Here is a 12,849-nt window from a genome sequence, read left to right on the forward strand (position 1 = left end):
GGGAAAGCCTGAGGCTAGGTAGTGAGAAAAAAACTGACAGAAGGAGGAAGTAAAAGTGAAAAACAAGGAGAAATATATCTCCCTAAACCTTCAGTAAGTTTCATGCTGACCCCATAACACCAGGAGATAACATATTTCAGGGAGAAATGTGTCTAAGCTGAGAGCATTCCTTCAAAACTCTGTGTTATGATGATAATGGTCTCCTGTTGGTGTTTTCTTGGCAGAAGTTTCCAGCTTTCAGAAGGAAAATGAGAGAATTTGCAGAAGAGAGATGAAAAAAACAGACAGATGCAAGGAAGGCATTGGCCTGTTTTGTTTAAATGGCCTTTATAAAATGTTCATTGCCTATCAACCTATATAATAATTATTGACAGGGGAAAACCAGCAGGCAGAGCTGCACTCGGTTTGACTGAAGGTGGGGAAATTTGCTGGCTTGTACCACCAAATGCAGAAAGTCCCCAATCCACAGGAAGCTGTCCCAAATGCAAAATAATATTTAAGGGGAAATTTCCACATGAAAGGATGACACTGGTAAGAATAAATCCTGTTCCCCTCTCAGTCCCACTTTCTCTGAGCAAATACATATACTAGAGGGCTTTTATTTCAGCTGAAATGGTATATCACACTAACATGCTTCTTTAAACTTGTATTCTAACTACTAGGAAAACAGAAAGGAAAAACAAGTTAAAAGCACTCTAAAAAAAATTAACAGCAAAAACCTTAACAGCCAACAAGGGTTCCAATACAAAGCAGAAGAAATGCATATATAATGTAGATGTATGTATACACTATTTGCAGGAAGCTAGCCAGAATTACGGATGTGCTGGAAGAGCCACAGTCAGTTTTTGCTTAAAATCAGATTACAGTTCAGTGTGTCAAGGGTTAAACTCTGTTACAGAAGCCTCCTAGGATCTTAGGCCTCAACAACAACAACAAACCCACAAAAAAAAATCATGACACCAGCTATTTGTAAGAAATGTTGCCAGCATGGCAAAAAGTTCAGCTGAATAAAAAGTTGAGGTGTATGCTGTGTGTCTGCTGGATAAGCAGTGAGCATTGCCCAAACCAAGATGTGTTTTCAAAGTTCACTCCCAATGACAACACTGGGGAGGGTGTTTTTTCCAACCTAAAAAATCCCTCTATTGATTTTTTTTTCCCCTTTAAAGAAATCACATGCCTACCACAGTTGAAAGGAAACCATCCATCTTGCAAAAGTTCTTGTTTTTCTGCAGTTGCTTTTCCCGGGGTCTCAGTCGGGGTGCAGCTACACACTTGCAATGTGTATACAGCAAGCCAGCACATTGCTCACCCAGTGCAGAGACAAATCCCTGCAGGCAGGCAGACAGGCTGGCCTCACTGCTCACAGCAAGTGCAGGAAAGAAATTCAGAAGTATTAATGAAACCTCTGCTGAAGACACTGAAGAATTGTTCAGACACTACAAGAAAGCAATCTGTGAGGAGGTGTATAATGACACATCATGGCTCACACACAAAGCCCTAGCTAAACTTCTGGCCTTCCTCTCCTTCTCTTCACTCCAAAATCTTCCCATTTGCTTTTTGTCCTTTCTTCCTTTTCTTCTTCTACACAAACTCTGCTCTTGGACCTTTGAGTAGATTTACAAGATCTACTCCTGACCTACTTTTCCATTGTTACTCCTGTAGCTCTCATCAAGAAACTTGGCAGAACCAAAATGCTTAGTAGCAAGGCAGCAAAGTCCTCTAATGAGCTACATCAGTAAGCAAAGCTTCCCCAGCCTCACCCTGCCCTTGTTTCAGTTTCTTTCTCATTCAGGTCAGGAGCAAGGTCTCAAAGGAACAAGCCTCATCTCCCTCATGAAGCAAAGGCTCCGGAACAACACTCTTGAATTTAACCAGAATAACAACTCATGGAGAACCCTGGAAACAAGCAAGGACATTTTGAACTTTTAAGGAAGAAACCAAACTCACATGTCCTACCTGGAGACTACAGCTTTGAGTAGAAATGTCTGTTTTGGCATCCCACTCTTGGAAGCTGATGTGATGACAAAATCTAAGGATAAATGCATAGATAGAAATACACTTAAGGACGATAAAAAAGAACAATGTGGTTAACCTGAATATCACACTTGTCCAAAGACGTAACAAAGAAAGTGGCAGCAAAATTGAATAGTTTTGGGTTTCCTTCTGCTCATTTATTTCTTGCACTTGGCAGAACTTTGTTGCTTTTCACTCTTTGATTTCTCAGCTGTTCTCCATCCCTGCAAGATAACCCACACACCAGGTACCCACGTGTGCACACAGCTCCCCCAGGGCTCTGACAGGCCTGTACACCAGCAGAGAGGCACCGCAGCAGCCAGCAGGCAGGATTTGCAGCATGATTAATACGTTTCACCCTTGCTGAAAAGGTCCTTTACAAAGCTCCACCAATCCTAACTAATAGAGGGGAAAAAACCCTAAGAAACTGAAAGGAATTTTATCAAGAGAAGTCAGTGCATGCTCTTTTTTTTTTACAGGGTGTTATACTAGATGTGGAAATCTTTTGCAACTTAAAAAGCATCTAGACATGGAGCATAACCAACACCAACACTTCAACACTGAGGAAACTTCAATTCCAGATCTGGAGCTTTACATTATCTCTAGCCTTCACATATTCCCTTACAGCATCAGGACTCCAGAAGGTGCAACCACTGACACAATATAAAGGAAAGCTCTTAGTTGCCTAGGCTAAGTCTATTTTCCAGCTTCCTTAGAGCTCTTGCTAGGTTATGACTAAGTACTGTTGAAGAAGAGAACCCCTTTATTATAAACAGTACAGCACTGTTTAATTTCTTCAAGCAAATGCAGAATATGTAAAAGTGGCCAGAATTACTACTTCAGAAGATAAGAGTACATTATTTTCCACAGTGTGCGAAGACTAGTTGACACCATGAGCTGCACTTGGTCCCTAAATTATCCTAATATGTATTTTGACCCTGACACAAAGGAGTACCTCTCCATGATGCACAGATTTTTTTTGGCCAGGAAGGTCTATTTTGATAATTTAGTTTGGTATCCTGAACAGCGCTGGCAATGTGCATTCATTTACTAGCTCCTTTCAAGAATACCAGCAGAAGAACCAATTAATTTTGTTTGTGACAACATTGGTCATTTGCAGACCAATACCTCTTGTCTACTAACAACACCAGAATGGCAGCTCCTTTCTCTGGGGCCAAGAACAGCCTTTGGAATGATGGAGTTATGGAGTCACAAGCAACCCCATGAACGACATGTGAAACTCTCTGTACATAGTTATTGGTTCCCTGTGTGACCCAGTATCTCAGTGAGAGAAAATCATAATCAGCATTTTTTCTTTTAGCTGGTTTTAAGTACCTGGGAAAAAAAAATGCTTATTCATGGAGCTGTTAAGCTGATAGCCTTACTCATTTAAGCTAATGCTGACTCCTTTTTGCCTGTGTGATATCAGAAGAGTTTCCAAAACTCTTCACCACATCTATACAAATATCATGCTGCAAATCATATTGATGATATATCCTCCAGCTTGCAGATCAGATAAGATTATTGCACATTGTTTAACAACCTGTCTTTTATAGATTGTCTTATTAACAATCTGTCTTTTATGAGAGACTGTTCCAAACAGCAATACATTACAAAGCAGAGACTTTGTTTATAAAAGAAAAAAAAAATTACCCCCTCACTGAAGATCTTGTTGTGTACATGGGAAATTATAGGAGTAAAATTTGACTTAATTTAATAATTAAGATTATACTCGCAGGGCTGATATTTTTCTTGAATGATACACTTTTTCCTGATACCCTAGATCTTTTTTTTTCACAGGAATTTAAGATAGAGTATTTTACTTCATGTTGTGTCTGTTGAGGGTGTAAACATGGTCACTGAGAGCCACAGGGTTCATCAGCGCTCCTCAAGGTATTAGCATCCATCAGCTGTCTGCGCTTGTTCGCGTGCTCAGGGTTGAGCTTTTCACCAGCCTTGGAACAGGGAAGCAATCCTCTTTCAGAGTAGCTCATCAGAGACTGCTTTTTTGTTGTTGTTTGTCTTCCTCTGCAGCCTTGTGCGTGGTCTGGAAGCATCTGCAAATGTCACCCAGCAAATCTCCTGCTAGCCAGGAGGACTTAGAAATGCCCTTGATCTCTTCTGTTCTCCTCCTGTGGCACAATTATTGTGGCACTTGGTCTTCTAGGACAGACTTGGAGTCTGTTGTGAGAAGCCTGGAAATGTACAGCACCCCAGGGTGAGATGCACCTGCAGTGACTCACTCGATGACCCATGTGGTGCCCTTCAGTCCTGCATCCCTAGTTCACCGCTGTGGCCCATCCCTTGCCCTGGCACTACTGCCACAGGGGGAGCTCTGCACCTATTGTGGGTACAATTAATCTACATATCCCTAGATGTGCAACATTACCCCTCAGCTTTTGGCTCTAGGTCCATTAATAGTGTGAGGAGTGAAAGAGTGACTCTTGGAGTTCATTTCTATTCATGTCTATGATCAGTCTGCAGTTGGTCAGACAAGCTCCACCTGCAATAAAGATACCATTTCAGGCTCCAGCTCTAACTGCTGGTGTTGATGTAAGGAATGTGCTGGGTTTTGCTTTACACTCTGATTGTGAAAAATACTCTTAAAATTAGTGTAAGAAAAATAAAGCAACTGACCATTCTGTTTGCTTACCAACCTTACCAGAGACTGAAGTGTAAAGATCAAGATCATACCTCTCAATTGCAGACATTTGACCAAGACGACTGAACAAGCCTTGGTTCCTGTACAATTGACAGACAAAGAGACACTCCTTGGAAAGGGAGTCAGACAATCCTAAGATCTGACAGCCCTGGAAGAGCCTCTCTCCCTCTCTGCAGCAGAGGGCAAATGTGACTAGGTTGCCTCTGCTAAGCGGGATGACTGCAGGCCTTAGAGTGGAGATGAACAAACTGGGAAGACATACAAATTAGAGGATTAGAGAGTGAAATGAAAGCTGCTGCAAAGCTGGCATCTGTTTTGTGCAGCATGTGTTTCTCACACACAGATATGAAGTGCAGGAGTAGCACTTTGCTCATCCCTTGCTGAGAACTGCACACAGCCAACCCCTCTCATGTGGGCTGTCCCCATATCCAGCCAGATACTCTCACACCATTCCAGATCACAGTGTACTCAGGAGAATTAGACTTGTTCCTGTTTAAGATTAGCCTACAAAAGCACAGCTGAGTTTTCAGAAAGTATTTTACCCCCTGCCTGCTTGCAATGATACAGATAGCTTTCAACAGAAGTGAGAAAATGTTGGGGGGAAGGAATCCTCCTCTGACAATTTCAAGTGCTAAGGCCTTCATGAAAGATGTCATTATAAAGAAATGAATGAATGGATTTGTTAACCTCTGGGAGATTTCAGAGTGGCTTCTATTTTTATCTCTTTTTATCCCTTGAAGGAACTGAGAACTAATATTTGTGATTCCTGACCAAGGAAATAAATGTTTTCAAAAAGCTGCCATTCCTTGAAGGGTAGGAAATAGAGTAACCTGTTTGGGTTTTTTCAGTAGTTTGTCTCTCGAAATTAAATTTCTGAGACTGTGTTTCCAGGAAGATGTGCCTGCGGGACCATCCAAATCTTCTATTCCTGTCTAGTTAGTCAGTATCAAGCCTTAACAAATCTGAATGATGTGTGATCAACTAATACATGTCATAAATACACTTCTTTCTCTTTTCTTGCAGTATTTTTGCTATGCTATGTGCTACTGTTTAGTCTGGACTTACAGACAGCTCAGAGACCACAGGTCCATGTAAAATCATTATATGTGTTTAGTGAAGATAGAATGCTGAGGGGATAAAAAAGAATGAAAAGTATTTTTCAGAATAGAATAGCTCATGGCTAACTGTTAAATAGGTACCAAACTCTCTGAGTGAAATTATTTGCCTGCCTGGAGCAGAAATATTTCTATTTATACTTAGGAGAGTGGTAAATCACTAGTCCAGTTACTGGTACGTTCATGCCTCATACAAGCATCTGCAAATATGAGAAGGCTTTTGAAAAACCACCACCTGCTACTGTAAGACTAGATGAGACTTGTCTAAAACACTGTTGATGTTGCATTTGATGAAGCACATGGGTCACTGCTGAGCACACACTATTACCTTGCCAGAGGCTAGGTCTGTTGTCAGAGCAACACTTCTGGCCTCCATTGGCCTGAACCGCAAATGATCAGCAGTGGAAATTGGGACTGGAGGCCCCATCAAAAGGACAATGCAAAGAGCTCACTGCACAAAGTTATATTAAGGACCCTTCCTTTATGCAGCAAAGATTTCATTTATACTTCCATTCATTACATTTCAGATTTCACTCTTCTGGTCATGAAAACATTACCAGCCTAGTCCCATGCTTACTCTCTCAGGACTAAGCATGGGCATCAGGACAAGACACTGCAAACTCTGAGTGCCCTGCAACAGAAAGAGGGCAGGCTTGAATTTTCAGGATTTTTTTTTCTTGATTATTTCCCCTGCAAAATTAAAATAAGCAATTTTAAGGGCAAATTTTAATTAGCATATTGAGGGCAGTTTATTATTTATGAGATGGAAATCAGGATTCTGGATGACTGAATTCATTAAGGAACATTTGGAATAGTTCCCATCTATTTCTTCCGTGGTACCCACACAACAAATAATTCACACATTAATTAATGCCATGTCTTCCCAAACAATACATGCTTCCGACAGCAACTGTTCAAGTAAGAAATGTATGAAACTGCACTGAAATAGCAATAAGCTTAAAATACATACCAGCAAAACCAGGAAACTTCGTGTTAGGGCAATTGCAGCTGCCTTAGCTGAACTTGCTGGACCAAAGGCACTCCTGAATTAGCTCAGAGAAGGTCAGTGGAGTTAGACAAAGTGGGAGCTTGGCCAACCAGGCCTCTGCATTGGCACAGCTCTCATTTGACCTTGTGTCAGGGGCTTACAACAGACAGCACTCTGCCTTTCTGCCCACACGGATGGTATAACACAGGAGAAACAAGCTTATTCTCTTCCCCAGCTGTAGCCCACAGGGCTATTTGCATAGCAGTGAATTAAATACTTTTCCAGCATTGCAACTACCTGTGAAAATCTCCTGCAGGCATAGCTATGCTCTGCAGGAGTGCATATGGAGTGCAGCCCTGGGATCCCCTAGACAGGGCCAGCAGAGGAACCAGCAGCAAGACAGCTGTGTCAGCACAGTGCTCTGCCTGGACGAGCCCTCTCAAGAGGTGGGGAGATAATTAGCTCAGGCAGGCTGCCACATTTTCAGTGCCTAAGAGCCCTGCATGGCAACACAGATGTTCTGGCCTCTTATAGAGTCTCCCCTTGTGCCATAGTGCCCACTCCTGAAATGCAGGAAGGATCTGGTTGGGTCTTGCAATAAGGAATTGCCCACTTCCAGTCACTGTTCGCTGCCTGTGAAAGGCTGGTGGCCTCAACACTGTGCTGCAGCACTCCCTGTCAGGGGCAAGCAAAACAATCCTGACAGCCACTTGTCATCACTCACCAGGACAGGAGCCCATGAAGCTGGCAGGGATATTGTGCATCTCAGAGATTTGTTCCCTGCCATCAGTACTTATCCATTCAGCATGTCTGTGAAACACTGGTTGTATCTTACAAGAGGAACTCTGGCACAGTGAAATTAGATCTTCCCAGGGAAACCTACGGCAAGAGGGAGTTGAAGCTAGATGTCTGGATTCCCACATTAATCATCCTAAAACACAGCTTATTCTTCTTTTTTCCTAATTGGTAAAGCAACATAACAGGCAAGGATTTTGCCCTGTCCATACATTTCAGTTTCACGTCACAGCCACCACTGTGGTGACTAAGAGTCAGCAAGTTACAGACATTAGCAGGATACCAGTGGGAAGTATTCCATGCCTGCTGCCTGGCAGAGTAACAGTAAGGACAGAAGCTTGAAGGGGCTGAAATTTATCAGAAAGATATCATGGTTGAGATCCCGCAAAAAAAGCTGTTAGCCAAGAAGAGGACCTCATCTCTAGGGTGGAAATTCCACTGCCAGGCAATCCAGGGACAAATATTCATTAGAGAGCAATCTCTCTCACAGTCTGCCTTACTGAACCACGGGATTACCACCATGTCTCCTTGGAGAACAAGAAGGCATGTCAAAAAAAACAGTGCTAATTTGCTCCTCTTTTTGAGACCTCCACCAGCAGCTTCTTACCTCCCATTTACTAAGCAGGATGGAATATTTCTGCCCTTTTCCTACCAGGCACTTGAGTATCACTCAGCCTCATGAGGAGGATATGGTCCAGCTCTGCATAACAACAGCTTGGTTCTTTCTGATTTGCTCTCTCTAAAGTACAGCTTCCAAAGCAGTCTAATTGATTTTAATTTTATTTTAAAAGGAAAAAGAGAAACAGAGGTTGAAAATGTGCGGTGAACAAAACAGCTGTACTGTAAACCTCTGAAAAAAACATACTTTACAATGCTAATTACGACAGATTAAACAACGAATGTCATCAGTGTGATGGTACAATGCACACAATACGAACTCCGGTTCCTACTCAAATATTTGCAGACATCTCCATTTTATTTTTTTTATTTTAATGAAATCTCATATAACTATTGAATTGACTTTACGAACCATCCTGAGGCTCACAAGAGCTTTCGCTTTCAGAAGCTCTGTCAGATATTTGAACTGTAATTTGCCCCCAGTGGCTCCCAGCTTGAGCTAGAGGAATGCTTTAAATGTAGCTTTTTAGGAGGTGGCAAGTCTGAAAAATCACTGCCTGCAGAGAGAATGCTAAACCCTGAGAGGGGCTGAGGACCTATCCTGCTCTACAGTTACAGCAGGAATAATAAGGACTCACACACCTTGAAGAAAACTTTTGATACAGATTGTCTCTGCTTCTCAAACACATGCACACAACTGCACTGCTGTGTGATTAAGCTGTCCTCTTCGGATGGCTAAGCACCTGGAGTGCTTTTGTCATTGAGTACATATGTGCATGACAAGTATAGGCTGCAACCACAAAGCCAAAGAAAATAAATTGATCATTTTGAGAACTTTCCAAGAGCTTCCCAGCTATTGGACAGGGAGTAACACAATTTAAACAATGATACATTGATTAATGCTAAATGATAGTATGCAAAACCATGGGTTTTCCATTAATACCAAATGAGTGCAGGATGATTTCTATAAAATAAAAGGCAATACTGATAGTAAAGCCTCCATGTGCTAATGACACTCAGTTATTTAAGGAAATTGGCTTTGCATGTTGCTTGGCATCAGGCAAAGAATATTCAATGGGCTGAATCCTGAGCTTGACCCTTTCACTATTGTTTTGTTTTAAGCAAAAATGTCTATTGGCTTTAATAAGAAGCTTTTAAAATAAAGGAAATCACCTCAAATGTGACCCTTGTGGGTATGTCTTATTGTCATGTTCAATACAGTTGGCTAAGCTCCTTGTATTTGTGACATCCTGCTTCCTGCTGGCTCTCACAATGTCATTCTCACTCTGCCAGATTTTCCCATGTTTCCTTAAGTGTCTGCTTGGACTGAGTTTCCCCAAATTCAAGAAAGATGATGAGGACTGCTCAGTACAGAAGGTGAAGCTGTGTTTTGCTACAGTCCCATTAATCCTTGAAGAAATTTGGAATCAGAAAGCAAGCTGGCCTGGGTTGTATTTCCAAGCTGGCTGTGAAAGCCACAAATTCACACATATCTTAGAGGCCAACCATTTTTCCCCCCCCTGAGGTAATGAGAAAACAATCCTTCATGCCACTCCTGCTGACTTTCCAGAAGTAAATGCCATAAGCCTTAACTCTCACCACCCTGAGAAAGTAAAACACTAAGGACAGCAGTGAAATTGTTAAAACAGACTGGTGTTTGCCAAATGGAGAAGGGTCACACAACTAGGTAAATAATGTTTATTTTAACACTTCCAAAGTCTGCTAAAGACAGTAGGGAATGAAAATAAATGTGAGAGGTACCATACCGAAGTAAGATGAGTTAACAAGCATCTTTAGAGTAGCAACACAATGGAGGCATTTTGGAGCTGTACATCTGAGTAAGTTCTGTACCAGCTGTTCTGACCACCCAGCTGATGGAGCACTTTGTGGACAGGAGGGTACACCCTGAGAAGTGGGGAGAAACCACAGTGTCCTTCATTTTGATGGATGTCAACATGCCTGTGCCAATAATACCATTGCAACTGTTCCTAGATTGCTCCCTACATTCACTAGATCTGGGTCAGCAGAAAATCAAGGATCATAAAGTAGACTTTGGACACAGGAAAGAGCCAAGCTCCCAAAGCTCTGCACAACATACAGAAACATATGCAAATAGCAATGTCTGAAGAATGTAACATTCTCATCTGACTTTATTCCTTTTCAAAATATTTTCTAGATTCTTCAAGAGATAAGCCTACATGTATTGCAAAAACTTCAAATCCCTTGCTCTGTATATTATATTTTTTCTTTTTTTCTGAACTGAAAAAAAGAGAGTTCATGAAAACAGAGAGTTTGCAAAGGCTGCCATCCTTATTCCTGGATTTCTTCCTGTTTATTGCTCTTTTGCAAGTGGCTGACTCAACAGACAACTGAGAAAAGACTAAATAAGTCTTCTCTGGGTGGCATTTTAAGCTGGAGTATTTTAAGAACTGCTATTATGTTGCAGCTGAATATTCCAGCAGACTGTCTGACCTCCTTCTGAATCAGAGTGCCACTAAGCTAAATATTTGCACTAATTCCAAGCATGACCCTAGAGATTCCGCACAGAGAAGAGCAATTTTATATGCAGGTGAACAATGGCTCTTTACTCCAGCATTTGATCTGTAAAAATGCAATCTTCAGCACAACACCAGGATTAATTATAGATCTAGCAAATTCCAGGTTATTTGGGATTTTTTAAAGTCATATTTCTGCATTCATAAACAGGTATATAACTGCACAGAGAACTCTCTTTGTCTAGAGGTCAATCCATCTGAAATTTTACAGAAATTCAGGACAAAAGAAGACATTTCATAGACTTCAAAAGATATATTTGAACCAAAGTTGCTGAGTTGCTGCAAATGATACCAATTGTTTGGTTTAGAATGTTTTGAAATTAAATGTTAGTACTTCAAACATACAAATAAGGTCAGTGAAAGACTTAACTGAGTCAGCAAGATTCCTCAGTCTTCCAGTATTTAGGGAAAAAAAAATAATAAAAAAATAATTGAAGCCTAGTTCTAAGAAAGGAGGGCTGAAGAGATTGCTTTGAGAAGAATCACAGCTATTTTAAAAGGATTGTTGAATGTAACCAATGCAGATCCCAATATGTACCTGCTGTATTTGAGGCAGCAGCAGGTAATGAAACTTCGCCCCATAACCCTGCCTCTCAGAGGCATCTGCTTTCTAAATCATTCCTACATCACATGCAGCCTAAAGAAGTGTTATCACAAGTCTCCTTAAAATGGTAGTTAGTAGGAAAGAAAAAGGACTTTTTCTAACTTGAAACTCAACAACAAAAAGTTGTTTTCCATTTATTTGGAAGAGAAGTGTGCTCTTGTGACAAGAAGATTGACTTAATAAAACACACCAACAGGAAAAAAATAATAAATTTATACCCCTTTCTATTTAAATAATTGTTTTTTTCACTAGCTCACTGACTGATCTTACAAAGCTTATTAACACCCTGAGTTTTCACAAGTATTCAGTAATATTTATTTATATTGTCTGTGCAGAATTGCAGGAATGGGGCCAATTTTTTTGAGACATGAAGCTGAAAATTGCAGATTCACATTGAACTCTTGGGAATGCAGAGGCTCAAAATCTTAACACAACGCTTTGGCTCCACTATAATTTACTCTCTAATTTCAGTCACAGTTAACACACACAAAGACATGTCTCTTGCCTACATAGATCGGAAGTTTCAAAATTAAGAGGATAGAAATCTTGGACTAAATGTCACAGTCACATTATGCCCATGTAAAATGGGCGAAATGCCTATGCGTTGTCTTCCTGTGGGATCTCGAGACCAACTATTTGAGCACTGTTCACTATGTCTGTCACTTTCCATGTATCAGGGGGTCTTCTCTTCAATCTTCCTTTGTGGAGGATGACAACTAAACCCTCAGGCCCTCCTGGGATGGGAATGGGCTGGAGGAAAAGCAAACACAGGGAAAGCAGGTGACTGATGGCAGGAGGGGAATGTGGCAGCAAAATGGACCAGCCATTTGTTTTGTCTGCAACAACCGTCAGTACGATGGCAACAGCCTGGATGGCAGAGGTTTTGCAGCTCTTTTGTCTCATGCGCTCAGAGTAAAGGCAGTGAAGATACAGAGGACTTAATTATTTCCTTCTTAAGCCCTGGGCACAATTCAGAGGTCAAACTCCCTAAATGTCTTCTCAGATGTAACAGCTAATGAAAGGTATCCTTGAAATAACAATGGCCAAGGGACCTGACCAACAGTGAAGTGTTGGATTCTTTAACCATTTCCTGCTGGTTTCTGCTTTTCTAAAAAGTGACTCTGATTTGGCAGAGGAAGGGAAGGGGGGAAAAGGAGGGCATAAAAAGAGCAACGGGAGAGGGGATTCGGGCTTGTGTTAGCTCATTCCCTGGTGGGAACTGGGGAGGGTGTGCTGCGATTTCAGCTGAACACGACTGCTTTAGGAGACGTTGTTAGAAGAGTCTGATGACTACAGAACCACACACTTTAAAGCCTCCGCCCCTCACTGCGGTGAGACCCCTCAGCACAGAGGCCTCGGCCCGCCGGGGGCGCTGCCAGCAGGGACTACAGCTCCCAAGGTGCCTTGCGAAGGCGCGTTGCTGCGGGCAGCGCGACCCGGGCCCCGCGGAGACCGAGCTCTCGCGAGAGCGCGGGCAGCCCCGGGCGGCCATGGCGGCG

At 41.8% G+C, this 12,849-nt stretch overlaps 1 protein-coding gene across 1 annotated transcript in view; it reads left to right on the plus strand.

The window, feature by feature from the left end:
* MAP10 (microtubule-associated protein 10) overlaps positions 1-12,849 on the plus strand; it is a 72,947-nt gene that overhangs the window by 57,785 nt on the left and 2,313 nt on the right. The gene's annotated exons all lie outside the window — the stretch shown is intronic.

The sequence above is a fragment of the Chaetura pelagica genome, unplaced genomic scaffold (genome assembly GCF_000747805.2).
Source record: "Chaetura pelagica isolate M959 unplaced genomic scaffold, ChaPel_1.0 scaffold9, whole genome shotgun sequence".
NCBI classification, from domain to species: domain Eukaryota; kingdom Metazoa; phylum Chordata; class Aves; order Apodiformes; family Apodidae; genus Chaetura; species Chaetura pelagica.